The sequence below is a fragment of the Phasianus colchicus genome, chromosome 32 (genome assembly GCF_987193195.1).
Source record: "Phasianus colchicus chromosome 32, bPhaCol1.hap1.1, whole genome shotgun sequence".
Classification (NCBI taxonomy): domain Eukaryota; kingdom Metazoa; phylum Chordata; class Aves; order Galliformes; family Phasianidae; genus Phasianus; species Phasianus colchicus.
In genome coordinates this window covers 2,576,134-2,590,773 of record NC_143467.1, presented here as the reverse complement: position 1 = coordinate 2,590,773, position 14,640 = coordinate 2,576,134, and the positions used below count along the sequence as shown (strand labels likewise).

The 14,640-nt window shown below is 53.8% G+C and overlaps 1 pseudogene; it reads left to right on the top strand.

Annotated features, from left to right (window-relative positions):
* The first annotated feature begins 2,516 nt into the window (after window positions 1–2,516).
* Window positions 2,517–6,525, top strand: LOC149914054 (uncharacterized; annotated as a pseudogene).
* Window positions 6,526–14,640: the final 8,115 nt, after the last annotated feature.

Genomic DNA, 14,640 nt, shown 5'->3' with positions numbered 1-14,640 from the left:
AGTGGATGTATGGATGGATGGATGGATGGAAGGAGGAATGGGAGGATGGAGGGATCAGCAGAGGGAAGAATGGTTAGAGGGATGGAGGGATGGATAGGCGGACAGATGGAGGGATGGATGGATGGATGGATGGACAGACGGACGTACGGGATGTACGTCAAGGTGGATGGATAGACAGACAGATGGGTGGATGGATGTACAGATGGATGGAAAGACCACAGACCAGTCACCCCACCCCACCCCCTCCCAGCCGCCTCACTGGCGCCAGCTCTGACCCAAATCCACCCAACCCCAGATCTTATCTCTGCCCCAAAGACCAACGTGCCCCCAGGACCCACCCCCTCCATGGGGACCAGTGGGGGTGGTTTTGGGGGGAGGGACGGGGGGGGGGGGGGGGTGGAACCCAAATCCCATTGGCTGGAGCCACCCCCTTGGCTGCTACAAAAGCTTGGAACCTTCTGAGGAGGCTCAGCTCTGCAGCTCCGGCATGGTGAGTGCTGGATCTCTGGGGTTCCCCCAACTTTTGGGGGGGTGGGTTTATGGGGTTCCGTGGCGCAGGCTGGGTATGGTGGTCCCTCACCCCCTTCTTTTAGTGGACTGTGGGACCAGATAGGTCTTTGCTATAGGGGTCCCATCCTGATAGGTGGGAATGGGTTCTGTGGAGGAGAATGGGGTCCACTGCCCACCCATGGGGGGGGTTTATGGGGTACAGTGGGGCAGGATGGGATCCCCTCCATCAGATGCCCAATTTAAGGTGGGAACGGACCCAAATTGGGGCAGAGTGGGGGGGTCCCTTCCTCGCCCATCCCCTTCCCTCGGGGTGAGCTCTGTGGTGTCAACGGGGTGACAACCATCCCGACCCCAAACCTTCTTAGAGTCCTCTCTGAGGAGTGGTGAAGATGGTGCTTCACGGCCTGCTTCTCCTCTGGAGTTGGTTCCTGCTGCGATGTGGTGAGTCCCACTGGGCCAAAATCGCTGTTTTTTCACCCAAATCCCACCCCATCCCTCTCCATCTTTATCCCCCTAGGGGCTTCCTTCCCCACCCTCCTCCCAGCTCCCACCTCCAACCCCCCCCCAAAAATTGGCACTTCCAGTCTCCGGATCCTCCCACCCTTTCACATTTACTCTTCCTTTACCCTTTCAACTCCAAATCCGACATTTCCAACCCCAGAATCCATCCACTCTTTCCTTGCAATTCTTCCTTTCCACCTCCAGTCCCAAATCTGCCATTTCCAACCCCAAAATCCATCCAGCCTTTCACAGCAACTCTTCCTTCACCCCTTCAGCCCCATATCTTCCATTTCCAGCCACAAAATCCATCCACCCTGTCCCTTACTTTCCACCTCCAGCCCCAAATCTGCCATTTCCAGCCCTGAAATCCATCCGCCCTTTCATTGCAACGTTTCCTTTCCACTTCCAACCCCAAAACCACCATTTCCAACCCCAAAATCCATACACATTTTCTCTTCCTTTCCAGTTCAAACCCCAAATTCGGCATTTCCAACCCCAAAATCCATCAACCCTTTCTCTTGTTTTATGCTTCCAATCCCAGATCTGACATTTCCAACCCCAAAATCCGCCTACTCTTTCCTTTTTGACCCCAAATCTGCCATTTCCAACCCCCAAAATCTACCCATCCTTTCCTTTCTGACCCCAAATTCAACATTTATAACCCCCAAATCCATCCACCCTTTCCTTGCTTTCCCTTTTTGACCCCAAATTCAACATTTATAACCCCAAATCCATCCATCCTCTCCTTTTTTACCCCAAATTCAACATTTATAACCCCAAATCCATCCATCCTTTCCTTTCCGACCCCAAATTCAACATTTATAACCCCAAATCCATCCATCCTTTCCTTTCCGACCCCAAATTCAACATTTATAACCCCAAATCCATCCATCCTCTCCTTTTTGACCCCAAATTCAACATTTATAACCCCAAATCCATCCATCCTTTCCTTTCTGACCCCAAATTCAACATTTATAACCCCAAAATCCACCCACCCTTTCCTTGCTTTCCCTTCTTGACCCCAAATCCGCCATTTCCAATCCCAGAGCCCATCCACCTTTTCCTCACAGTTCTCCCTTTTCATTCCCAGTGCCCAGATTTGGTGTTTTTAGCCCCAAAACCACTCAGCCCCTCTAACTGCACCGTCCCCTTTTTCCCAAGGGTGCACGGCAACCCAACCCCTATACACGCCCCTAGAGAATCCCCACCCTGTATTTTTTGGGTGGCTCACGCACAGAAGTGGAGAAACAGAAGTTTTTAGTGAGAAGAGAGGGAAAACTTTGGGAATTTCTGCCCTTTTTTTGGTACCTCGTTTGGTGAGGAGTGGATTCTCCGCTGTCTGATATGGGATTGTGACTCTTCCTGTTGTCGTTCCCAGGTGCGGACCCACAACCCCACACCAGCAACAAGCTGTGCTCTGGGGTCCGTTGTGGACCTGGTATGGTTTGTAGGGTTTCAGATGATGGACCCAAATGTGTCACAATGCCCTCGTGCAAGAACTACCCATGTCCAAAAGGTACGCAGGGCGCATCGGGGAGCCGGGTCCGTTTCGTTCCCATAAGGGCAGCCACTGGGATATGGGAATGGAGTCTGGGGTGGTGGGGGGATGTCCCAGTTCATCCCATTGCCAGCCTGTAGGATCACTAATTGTGATTTGGGATCAGTGTGGGATGGTGGTTGGGATGTCCCAGTTCATCCTATTGCCATCCTGTAGGATCATCAATTGTGATTTGGGATCAGTGTGGGATGGTGTTTGGTATGTCCCAGCTCATCCCATTGCCATCCTGTAGGATCACCAGCAGTGATTTGGGATCAGTGTGGGATGGTGGGTGGGATGTCACAGTTCATCCCGTTGGCAACCTGTAGGATCACCAGCAGTGATTTGGGATCAGTGTGGGATGGTGTTTGGGATGTCCCAGTTCATCCCATTGCCAGCCTGTAGGGTCACCATTTGTGATTTGGGATCAGTGTGGGATGGTGGTTGGGATGTCCCAGTTCATCCTATTGCCAGCTTGTAGGATCACCAGCAGTGATTTGGGATCAGTGTGGGATGGTGGGTGGGATGTCCCAGTTCATCCCATTGCCAGCCTGTAGGATCACAATTGTGATTTGGGATCAGTGTGGGATGGTGTTTGGGATGTCCCAGTTTATCCCATTGCCATCCTGTAAGGATTCCCAACATGATTTGGGATCAGTGTGGGATGGTGTTTGGGATGTCCCAGTTCATCCCGTTGCCAGCCTGTAGGATCACCATTTGTGATTTGGAATCAGTGTGGGATGGTGGTTGGGATGTCCCAGTTCATCCCATTGCCATCCTGTAAGGATTCCCAATATGATTTGGGATCAGTGTGGGATGGTGTTTGGGATGTCCCAGTTCATCCCGTTGCCAACCTGTAGGATCACCAGCAGTGATTTGGGATCAGTGTGGGATGGTGGTTGGGATGTCCCAGTTCATCCCATTGCCAGCCTGTAGGATCACTAATTGTGATTTGGGATCAGTGTGGGATGGTGGTTGGGATGTCCCAGTTCATCCTATTGCCATCCTGTAGGATCACCATTTGTGATTTGGGATCAGTGTGGGATGGTGTTTGGTATGTCCCAGCTCATCCCATTGCCATCCTGTAGGATCACCAGCAGTGATTTGGGATCAGTGTGGGATGGTGGGTGGGATGTCCCAGCTCATCCCATTGCCATCCTGTAGGATCACCAGCAGTGATTTGGGATCAGTGTGGGATGGTGTTTGGGATGTCCCAGCTCATCTCATTGCCATCCTGTAGGATCATCAGTCGTGATTTGGGATCAGTGTGGGATGGTGTTTGGGATGTCCCAATTCATCCCGTTGCCAACCTGTAGGATCACCAGTCATGATTTGGGATCAGTGTGGGACGGTGGGTGGGATGTCTCATTTCATCCCAGTGCCATCCTGTAAGGATTCCCACTGTGATTTGGGATCAGAGTGTGGGATGGTGCCCCGTGTGTGTCCAGTAGAACTCATGCAAGGATTTCCATTGTGAAGCTGGAACAGAATGCCAGATGCTGAACGGGCAGCCCAGGTGCGTCCCATTGCCTTCGTGCAAGAACTCCCATTGTGGTGCTGGAACGGAGTGCAGGATGGTGCATGGCTCACCCCAGTGCATCCCGTTGCCATCCTGCAAAAACACCCGTTGTGAAGAAGGAACGGAGTGCAGGATGGTCCAAGGGTTTCCCCAGTGCATCCCTTTGCCTTCGTGCAAGAACACCCGTTGTGAAGAAGGAACGGAGTGCAGGATGGTCCAAGGGTCTCCCCAGTGCATCCCATTGCCTTCGTGCAAGAACACCCGTTGTGAAGAAGGAACTCGGTGCAGGATGGTGCATGGTTCACCCCAGTGCATTCCTTTGCCTTCGTGCAAAAACACCCGTTGTGAAGCAGGAACAGAGTGCAGGATGGTCGGTGGGTCACCCCAGTGCATCCCGTTGCCATCCTGCAAAAACACCCGTTGTGAAGATGGAACAGAATGCAAGATGGTGCATGGATCACCCCAGTGCATCCCTCTGCCTTCATGCAAAAACACCCGTTGCGATGCAGGAACGGAGTGCAGGATGGTGCATGGATCTCCGCAGTGCATCCCGTTGCCATCCTGCAAAAACACCCGTTGTGATGCAGGAACAGAATGCAAGATGGTGCATGGATCACCCCAGTGCATCCCTCTGCCTTCTTGCAAGAACACCCGTTGTGAAGAAGGAACTCGGTGCAGGATGGTGCATGGATCACCCCAGTGCATCCCGTTGCCTTCGTGCAAAAACACCCGTTGCGATGCAGGAACAGAGTGCAGGATGGTCGGTGGGTCACCCCAATGCATCCCATTGCCTTCATGCAAGAACACCCGTTGTGAAGCAGGAACAGAATGCAAGATGGTGCTTGGATCACCCCAGTGCATCCCTCTGCCTTCGTGCAAAAACACCCGTTGTGATGCAGGAACAGAGTGCAGGATGATCGGTGGGTCACCCCAATGCATCCCGTTGCCATCCTGCAAAAACACCCGTTGTGAAGATGGAACAGAATGCAAGATGGTGCATGGATCACCCCAATGCATCCCTCTGCCTTCCTGTAAGAACACCCGTTGTGGTCCTGGAACAGAATGCAAGATGGTGCATGGATCACCCCAGTGCATCCCGTTGCCATCCTGCAAAAACACCCGTTGTGGTCCTGGAACAGAATGCAAGATGGTCCATGGGTCACCCAAGTGTGTTCCTCTTCCTTCCTGCAAAAACACCCGCTGTGAAGATGGAACAGAGTGTAAGATGGTGGACGGGTGGCCCAAGTGCATCCCTCTGCCTTCCTGCAAAAACACCCGTTGTGGAGCAGGAACAGAGTGCAGGATGGTGCATGGCTCACCCCAGTGCATCCCGTTGCCTTCGTGCAAAAACACCCGTTGTGGTCCTGGAACAGAATGCAAGATGGTGCATGGCTCACCCCAGTGCATCCCATTGCCATCCTGCAAAAACACCCGTTGTGGTGCAGGAACTCGGTGCAAGGTGGTGGACGGGATGCCCAAATGCGTCCCGTTGCCTTCCTGCAACAACTTCCACTGCGATACGGGAACGGTGTGCAGGATGATGGGCGGGTGGCCCCAGTGTGTCCCATTGCCTTCCTGTAAGAACACCCGTTGTGGAGCAGGAACTCGATGCAAGATGGTGGATGGGGTCCCCAAATGCGTCCCGTTGCCGTCGTGCAACAATTTCCACTGCAAGGCTGGAACGCGATGCAGGATGGTGGGAGGGTGGCCTCAGTGCATCCCCACCCCATCGTGTCGGATGTTCCCCTGCAAGGAAGGGACTCGGTGTCAGATGGTGGCTGGGAAACCACGCTGCGTCCCCAAACCTTCATGCCGTCACCTCAGCTGCGGGGAGGGCACACGGTGCAAGATGGTGGACGATTGGCCACGCTGCGTCCACGCCTCACCGAGCTGCCGGGATATTCGGTGCCAGAAGGGGACCCGTTGCCAAATGGTGGAGGAGTGGCCCAAGTGTGTGCACAAGTTGCTCCTCCGGAGGGAATTGCCTCCTGTCTCGTGCAACAACGTCCCCTGTGAGAGAGGGATGGTGTGCAGGATGGAGGGAGGTTCGCCTCGGTGTGTCCCAAGCAAGGCGTCTCCAACGCAGCCTTCTTGCAGAGTGCACTGTCCCAAGAGGACCACGTGCCAGATGAGGGATGGGTGGCCCCACTGCGTCCACCCCACACCCTCCTGCAGCGCCATCCAATGCCAGAAGGGAACAGAGTGCCAAATAGTCAATGGTTGGCCACGGTGCGTCCAAAGCAAAGCATCCCAGGGAAAACCATGCCAGGATTTTGCCTGTCCCAAAGGGACCTCGTGCAAGGTGACCGATGGCCAACCCCACTGCGTCCACAACCCGCCTTCCTGCCATGACATCCAGTGCCAGAATGGGACTGTGTGCCACATGGTCAACGATTGGCCATGGTGTGGTCCCATCAAGGCGCCCCACGTGCCAAATGTCCAGAAAACTCCGACCTGTGAGGACATCCGTTGCCAAAAGGGGATGGCGTGTAAAATCCTAGAGGGTTGGCCCAAATGCGTTGGCCCCATGCCGTCGTGTGGGGACATCCACTGTTCCCTGGGCACTGTGTGCAAGATGGTCAATGGTTGGCCAAAATGTGCTCACGAACCGCTCTCCTGCAGCAACATCCAGTGCCAGAAAGGAACCACGTGTCAGATGGTGGATGGTTGGCCACGCTGCATCCAAATCAAGGTCACTCCACGGAGACCTTCCTGCAGTGACATCCATTGCCCTAAGGGAACTTCTTGTAAGATGATGGATGGACATCCTCAGTGTATTCACAACCAACCCACCTGCAGTGACATCCAGTGCCAGAAGGGAACCACGTGTCAGATGGTGGATGGTTGGCCACGCTGTGTTCAACTCAAGGTATCACCACGGAGACCTTCATGCAGTGACATTCATTGTCCCAAGGGAACCACATGTAAGATGATGGATGGACATCCTCAGTGTATTCACAACCAGCCCAGCTGCAGTGACATCCAGTGCCAGAAAGGAACCACGTGTCATATGGTGGACGGTTGGCCACGCTGTGTCCAAATCAAGGTAGCCCCAAGGCAACCTACTTGCAGTGACCTTCATTGTTCCAAAGGAACCACATGTAAGATGATGGATGGACATCCACAGTGTGTCCACGACCAGCCCACCTGCAGTGACATCCAGTGCCAGAAAGGAACCACGTGTCAGATGGTGGACGGTTGGCCACAGTGTGTCCAAATCAAGGTGTCTCCAAGGAGACCTTCCTGCAGTGACATCCACTGCCCAAAGGGAACTTCTTGTAGGATGATGGATGGACATCCCCAGTGTGTCCATGACCAACCCACCTGCAGTGACATCCAGTGCCAGAAAGGAACCACGTGTCAGATGGTGGATGGTTGGCCACGCTGTGTTCAACTCAAGGTGACTCCAAGGAGACCTTCCTGCAGTGACATCCACTGCCCAAAGGGAACTTCTTGTAAGATGATGGATGGACATCCACAGTGTGTTCAAAACCAGCCCAGCTGCAGTGACATCCAGTGCCAGAAAGGAACCACGTGTCAGATGGTGGACGGTTGGCCACAGTGTGTCCAAATCAAGGTGTCTCCAAGGAGACCTTCCTGCAGTGACATCCACTGCCCAAAGGGAACTTCTTGTAAGATGATGGATGGACATCCCCAGTGTATTCAAAACCAGCCCAGCTGCAGTGACATCCAGTGCTCCAAGGGAACCACGTGTCAGATGGTGGATGGTTGGCCACGCTGTGTTCAACTCAAGGTGACTCCAAGGAGACCTTCCTGCAGTGACATCCACTGCCCAAAGGGAACTTCTTGTAAGATGATGGATGGACATCCACAGTGTGTCCACGACCAGCCCAGCTGCAGTGACATCCAGTGCCAGAAAGGAACCACGTGTCAGATGGTGGATGCTTGGCCACAGTGTGTCCAAATCAAGGTAGCCCCAAAGCAACCCTCCTGCAGTGACATCCACTGTCCCAAGGGAACTTCTTGTAAGATGATGGATGGACATCCCCAGTGTGTCCATGACCAGCCCAGCTGCAGTGACATCCAGTGCCAGAAAGGAACCACGTGTCAGATGGTGAATGGTTGGCCACGCTGCGTCCAAATCAAGGTAGCTCCAAGGCACTCCTCCTGCAGTGACCTTCACTGTCCTAAAGGGACCACGTGTAAGATGATGGATGGACATCCCCAGTGTGTCCATGACCAACCCAGCTGCAGTGACATCCAGTGCCAGAAAGGAACCATGTGTCAGATGGTGGATGGTTGGCCACGCTGCATCCAAATCAAGGTAGTCCCAAGACAACCCTCCTGCAGTGACATCCACTGTTCCAAGGGAACTTCTTGTAAGATGATGGATGGACATCCTCAGTGTGTTCAAAACCAGCCAAGTTGCAGTGACGTCCAGTGCCAGAAGGGAACCATGTGTCAGATGGTGGATGGTTGGCCACGCTGTGTTCAACTCAAGGTGACTCCAAGGAGACCTTCCTGCAGTGACATCCACTGCCCAAAGGGAACTTCTTGTAAGATGATGGATGGACATCCACAGTGTGTCCATGACCAACCCAGCTGCAGTGACATCCAGTGCCAGAAAGGAACCACGTGTCAGATGGTGGATGGTTGGCCACGCTGTGTTCAACTCAAGGTGACTCCAAGGAGACCTTCCTGCAGTGACATCCACTGCCCAAAGGGAACTTCTTGTAAGATGATGGATGGACATCCACAGTGTGTCCACGACCAGCCCAGCTGCAGTGACATCCAGTGCCAGAAGGGAACCACGTGTCAGATGGTGGATGGTTGGCCACGCTGCGTCCAACTCAAGGTGACCCCAAGGAGACCTTCCTGCAGTGACCTCCACTGTCCTAAAGGGACCACATGTAAGATGATGGATGGACATCCCCAGTGTATTCAAAACCAGCCCAGCTGCAGTGACATCCAGTGCTCCAAGGGAACCACGTGTCAGATGGTGGATGGTTGGCCACAGTGCATCCAAACCAAGACAATGCAACCTTCCTGCAGGGACATGCAGTGTCCCAAAGGGACCTCTTGTAGTATGAAAGATGGGTGGCCTGAATGTGTGCAGAACCAGCCCTCCTGTCGTGATGTCCAATGTCAGAAGGGAACGGAGTGTCAGATGGTGGATGGTTGGCCACGGTGTGTCCAAATCAAGACTTCAATCAGGAGACCCACCTGTAGTGATGTCCACTGCTCCAAAGGTTCAGTGTGTCAAATGGTGAATGGTTGGCCCCAGTGTATCCAAGCCAAGGTGGCCCCAAGGCAGCCTTCTTGCCAAGATATCCACTGTCCCAAAGGAACATCATGTAGGATGAGAGATGGGTGGCCTCAATGTGTTCAGAACCAGCCCTCGTGCCAGGATATTCAATGTCAGAAGGGAACGGAGTGTCAGATGGTCGATGGTTGGCCACAGTGTGTGCAGACAAAGACTTCCATCAGGAGACCCACCTGTAGTGATGTCCAGTGTTCCAAAGGTTCAGTGTGTCAGATGGAAAATGGCTGGCCACAGTGTGTGCAAATGAAGGAGACCGCAAGGCAGCCTTCCTGCAGGGACATCCACTGTCCCAAAGGCACATCGTGTAGGATGATGGACGGGTGGCCTCGATGTGTGCAGAACCAGCCCTCCTGCCAAGATGTTCAATGTCAGAAGGGAACGGAGTGTCAGATGGTGGATGGATGGCCACGGTGTGTGCAGACAAAGACTTCCATCAGGAGACCCAGCTGTAGTGATGTCCACTGCTCCAAAGGTACAGTTTGTGAGATGGTCAATGGTTGGCCTCAGTGTGTCCAAACGAAGGTGGCCCCAAGGCAGCCTTCCTGCAGGGATGTGCAGTGTCCTAAAGGCACATCGTGTAGGATGATAGATGGGTGGCCCCAGTGTGTTCAGAACCAGCCCTCGTGCCGTGATGTTCAATGTCAGAAGGGAACGGAGTGTCAGATGGTTGATGGTTGGCCCCGGTGTGTGCAGATAAAGACTTCCATCAGGAGACCCACCTGTAGTGATATCCAGTGTTCCAAAGGTTCAGTGTGTCAGATGGTCAATGGTTGGCCCCAGTGTGTGCAAATGAAGGTGACCCCAACGCAGCCTTCTTGCCAAGATATCCATTGTCCCAAAGGCACATCGTGTAGGATGACGGATGGTTGGCCTCGATGTGTTCAGAACCAGCCCTCATGCCAGGATGTCCAGTGTCAGAAGGGAACGGAGTGTCAGATGGTCGATGGTTGGCCACGGTGTGTGCAGACAAAGACTTCCATCAGGAGACCCAGCTGTAGTGATGTCCACTGCTCCAAGGGGACAGTGTGTGAGATGGTCAATGGTTGGCCTCAGTGTGTGCAAGCCAAGGTGGCCCCAAGGCAGCCTTCCTGCAGGGACGTGCAGTGTCCTAAAGGCACATCGTGCAGGATGATAGACGGGTGGCCCCAGTGTGTTCAGAACCAGTCCTCCTGTCATGATGTTCAGTGTCAGAAGGGAACGGAGTGTCAGATGGTCGATGGTTGGCCACGGTGTGTGCAGACAAAGACTTCCATCAGGAGACCCACCTGTAGTGATGTCCAGTGTTCCAAAGGTTCAGTGTGTGAGATGGTCAATGGTTGGCCTCAGTGTGTGCAAATGAAGGTGACCCCAAGGCAGCCTTCTTGCCAAGATATCCATTGTCCCAAAGGAACATCATGTAGGATGAGAGATGGGTGGCCTCGATGTGTTCAGAACCAGCCCTCATGCCAGGATGTCCAATGTCAGAAGGGAACGGAGTGTCAGATGGTGGACGGATGGCCACGGTGTGTCCAAATCAAGACTTCCATCAGGAGACCCACCTGTAGTGATGTCCAGTGTTCCAAAGGTTCAGTGTGTCAAACGGTCAATGGTTGGCCTCAGTGTGTCCAAACAAAGGTGGCCCCAAGGCAGCCTTCCTGCAGGGACATCAACTGTCCCAAAGGCACATCGTGTAGGATGATGGATGGGTGGCCCCAGTGTGTTCAGAACCAGCCCTCCTGTCATGATGTCCAATGTCAGAAGGGAACGGAGTGTCGGATGGTCGATGGTTGGCCACAGTGTGTCCAAATCAAGACTTCCATCAGGAGACCCACCTGTAGTGATGTCCAGTGTTCCAAGGGGACAGTCTGTGAGATGGTCAATGGTTGGCCACAGTGTGTCCAAACGAAGGTGACCCCAAGGCAGCCTTCTTGCCAAGATATCCACTGTCCCAAAGGCACATCGTGTAGGATGATGGACGGGTGGCCCCAGTGTGTTCAGAACCAGCCCTCCTGCAGTGACATCCACTGCCAGAAGGGAACGGAGTGTCAGATTGTGGATGGATGGCCACGGTGTGTCCAAATCAAGACTTCAATCAGGAGACCCACCTGTAGTGATGTCCAGTGTTCCAAAGGTTCAGTGTGTCAGACGGTCAATGGTTGGCCCCAGTGTGTCCAAACGAAGGTGGCCCCAAGGCAGCCTTCCTGCAGGGACATCCACTGTCCCAAAGGCACATCGTGTAGGATGAGAGATGGGTGGCCTGAATGTGTGCAGAACCAGCCCTCCTGCAGTGACATCCACTGCCAGAAGGGAACGGAGTGTCAGATTGTGGATGGATGGCCACGGTGTGTCCAAATCAAGACTTCCATCAGGAGACCCACCTGCAGTGATGTCCAGTGTTCCAAAGGTTCAGTGTGTGAGATCATCAATGGTTGGCCCCAGTGTGTCCAAACGAAGGTGGCCCCAAGGCAGCCTTCTTGCCAAGATATCCACTGTCCCAAAGGCACATCGTGTAGGATGACAGATGGGTGGCCTCAGTGTGTTCAGAACCAGCCCTCCTGCCAGGATGTCCAATGTCAGAAGGGAGCGGAGTGTCAGATGGTCAATGGTTGGCCCCGGTGTGTCCAAATCAAGACTTCCATCAGGAGACCCACCTGTAGTGATGTCCACTGCTCCAAAGGTTCGGTGTGTCAGACGGTCAATGGTTGGCCCCAGTGTGTCCAAACGAAGGTGGCCCCAAGGCAGCCTTCTTGCCAAGATATCCATTGTCCCAAACGAACATCATGTAGGATTAGAGATGGGTGGCCTCAATGTGTTCAGAACCAGCCCTCATGCCAGGATATTCAATGTCAGAAGGGAATGGAGTGTCAGATGGTCGATGGTTGGCCACAGTGTGTGCAGACAAAGACTTCCATCAGGAGACCCACCTGTAGTGATGTCCACTGCTCCAAAGGTTCGATGTGTCAGACGGTCAATGGTTGGCCTCAGTGTGTTCAAGCCAAGATGGCCCCAAGGCAGCCTTCCTGCAGGGACATCCACTGTCCTAAAGGGACCTCATGCAGGATGAGAGATGGGTGGCCCCACTGTGTCCAAAATCGTCCCTCCTGCAGTGACATCCACTGCCAGAAGGGAACTGAGTGCCAAATGGTCAACGGTTGGCCACGGTGTGTCCAAAGCAAGACCTCCCTGAGGCGACCTTCCTGTGAGGACATCCAGTGTCCCAAAGGGATTGTGTGCAAGATGCTACACGGGCAGCCCCAATGCATCCATCGACAACCCTCCTGCAGTGACATCCAGTGCCAGAAAGGGACAGCATGCCAGATCATAGATGGGTGGCCCCAGTGCATCCAACGCAGCCCCTCCTGCACCGACATCCAATGTCAGATGGGCACCGTGTGCCAAATGCTTGACGGGTGGCCACGGTGTGTCCAAACGATGGTATCCACGAGGCAACCTTCCTGCATGGACATCCTCTGTCCCAAAGGCACAGCCTGCACCATGGCGGAGGGCAAACCCCGCTGCCATCCCAGCCAACCCCTCCTCCTCGCTGCATCCCGGGTTCTTCCTGCTCCTCTCCCCAAAACTCCCACTGAGGTTTCTGTTGTCCCCTCCTTGTGCCGTGGAGCCAACTGTGCTGGGCTCCCCCCATCCTGCCAACACGTCAGCTGTCAACCCGGCACCATTTGCATCCTGCTACACGGTCGCCCCACCTGCATCTCCCGACCTTCCTGCAAGAACCTCCGCTGCAAAGCGGGCACGGGCTGCAAAATCATCAAAGGTTGGCCCCGTTGTGTCCGTATCCCATCCTGCCAGGACCTGCAATGCCCAAGTGGGACGGTGTGCAGGGCAGTGAATGGCTGGCCCAAATGTGTGCGGATGGCGAGGAGCGCTCCGGTAGCATCGTGTGCCAACAAGATTTGCCCACCAGGCACCTCATGCCACATGGCCAAGGGCGTCCCTCACTGCATCCCCCAACGCCCCAACTGCTCTACGGTGCGTTGCTCGGATGGAACCGAGTGCCACATGGTTGGAGGTCGACCCAAATGCGTGCCCAACTCACCCAACTGCAGCACTGTCCGCTGCCCTGCCGGCACCGCGTGCCAACTGGAGGGTGGTTGGCCAACCTGCGTGCCCAACAAACCATCCTGCAGCACCGTCCGATGCTCTGAGGGGACCACGTGTAGAATGGTGGATGATTGGCCCAAATGTGTCCCCAACAAACCATCCTGCAAAGAGGTGCTGTGCCCGGTGGGGACTGAGTGCCAAATGGTGGACGATTGGCCCAAATGTGTGTCCAAAAAGCCAACTTGCAAAGATACGCATTGCCCTCTCGGAACAACGTGTCGGGTGGTGGAGGATTGGCCCAAGTGTGTTCCCAACCAGATGTCCTGCAAAGAAGTGCACTGCCCGCCTGCAACGACCTGCAGAATGGTGGGGGATTGGCCCCGTTGCGTTCCCAACCAGTTGTCCTGCAAAGATATGCATTGTCCAGTTGGGACGACGTGCCAAGTAGTGAAGGATGGACCTCAGTGCGTTCCCAACCAGTTGTCCTGCAAAGATTTCCCGTGTCCAACGGGGACAATTTGTAGGATGGTGGACAACCAACCCAAATGTGAACCCCACAAGATGTCCTGCAAAGATTTCCCGTGTCCAACAGGGACAATTTGTAGGATGGTGGACAACCAACCCAAATGTGAACCCTACAAGATGTCCTGCAAAGATTTCCCGTGTCCAACAGGGACAATTTGTAGGATGGTGGACAGCCAACCCAAATGTGAACCCTATAAGTTGTCCTGCAAAGATTTCCCGTGTCCAACAGGGACAATTTGTAGGATGGTGGACAACCAACCCAAATGTGAACCCTATAAGTTGTCCTGCAAAGATTTCCCGTGTCCGACAGGGACAATTTGTAGGATGGCAGACAACCAACCCAAATGTGAAACCTACAAGATGTCCTGCAAAGATTTTCCGTGTCCAGCTGGAACAACGTGCCAAGTAATCAAGGATGGACCTCAGTGTGTTCCCAACCAGTTGTCATGCAAAGATTTTCCGTGTCCAACGGGGACAATTTGTAGGATGGTGGACAACCAACCCAAATGTGAACCCTACAAGATGTCCTGCAAAGATTTCCCGTGTCCAACGGGGACAATTTGTAGGATGGCAGACAACCAACCCAAATGCGAACCCTACAAGTTGTCCTGCAAAGATTTTCCATGTCCAGTTGGGACAATTTGTAGGATGGCAGACAACCAACCCAAATGTGAACCCTACAAGATGTCCTGCAAAGATTTCCCGTGTCCAACGGGGACAATT